Here is a 1,368-nt window from a genome sequence, read left to right as displayed (position 1 = left end):
CCCCCCCCGCTGTGTCACACCCCCCCCTCAGCTCTGGTGGTGCAGGGGACCCGCTCTGCCCACCCCCCCCTCCGAATCTGGGGGGGCCCCGGCTGCCAGCGGCCTTGTGGGGCCCCGGCTGCTGCTCCATCTCACCTGCCAGGGAGGAATTTAATTACCAATTAAGGGGCCTTCCATCTGTTTGAGGCCTGCCCGAGCGCTCCCGCTCCCCTTTAATTACATCCCTGACAGCCATTTCACTCAATTAGCTGGGAAGCGCAGCAGAGAGCCGGCGCGGGGGCAGCCTCCTGGCCCCACCATCTGGGGGGCTGGACCCCCCTCTTTCTCCTCCCCCCTCTGCCAGCGCCCCTCGTGCTGTCCCCAACCCTCCCCATGGCTGTCCCCGTGCCAGCCAGTCCCGGGGCCCTTGCCTGGCCCGTGCATCCCTGTATCCCTCCATCCATCCCTGTATCCCTCCATCCCTGTATCCCACCATCCATCCCTGTACCCTTTCCTGCATCCCTCTGTACTTCCATCCATCCCTACATCTTTTCCTGCATCTCTCCTTCCCTCCATCCCTGTATCCTTCCATCCATCCCTGCGTCCTTTCCTGCATCCCTTCACCCATCCCTGTATCCCTCCGTTCCTCCCCCCCATCCATCCCTGTATCTTTTCCTGCATCCCCCCTTCCCTCCATCCCTCTATCCTTCCATCCATCCCTGCGTCCTTTCCTGCATCCCTTCACCCATCCCTGTATCCCTCCGTTCCTCCCCCCCATCCATCCCTGTATCTTTTCCTGCATCCCCCCTTCCCTCCATCCCTCTATCCTTCCATCCATCCCTGCGTCCTTTCCTGCATCCCTTCACCCATCCCTGTATCCCTCCGTTCCTCCCCCCCATCCATCCCTGTATCTTTTCCTGCATCCCCCCTTCCCTCCATCCCTGTGTCCTTCCATCCCTCCCTCCATCCATCCCTGCATCCTTTCCTGCATCCCTCTATGCACCCCTCTACCTTTTCCTGCATCCTTCCATCCATCCCTCCCTGAATCCCTCTGTACCTCCATCCATCCCTCCATCCTTTCCTGCATCCCTGTACCTTTTCCTGCATCACTCCATCCATCCCTCCCTGAATCCCTCCATCCCTCCATCCTTTCCTGAATCCCTCCATCCCTCCCCCCATCCCTGTATCCTTTCCCTCATCCCTCCCTCATCCCTCCTTCCATCCCTGCATCCCTCTGTCCCTCCCTCCCTCCATCCCTCTCCCCCCTCTCAGGATGCTCTCACCCCCTCCATCCCCTCTCTGCCAATTTTTAGGGGAGCAGAAGCCGGCCCCAAGATCTCCGGGGGTGTGGGGAGGGCAGAGGGGGGGCTGGCACCCCTCGGTGTGTCG

The sequence above is a fragment of the Calidris pugnax genome, unplaced genomic scaffold (genome assembly GCF_001431845.1).
Source record: "Calidris pugnax isolate Ruff unplaced genomic scaffold, ASM143184v1 scaffold335, whole genome shotgun sequence".
Taxonomy (NCBI): domain Eukaryota; kingdom Metazoa; phylum Chordata; class Aves; order Charadriiformes; family Scolopacidae; genus Calidris; species Calidris pugnax.
This window is presented reverse-complemented; position numbering follows the sequence as displayed.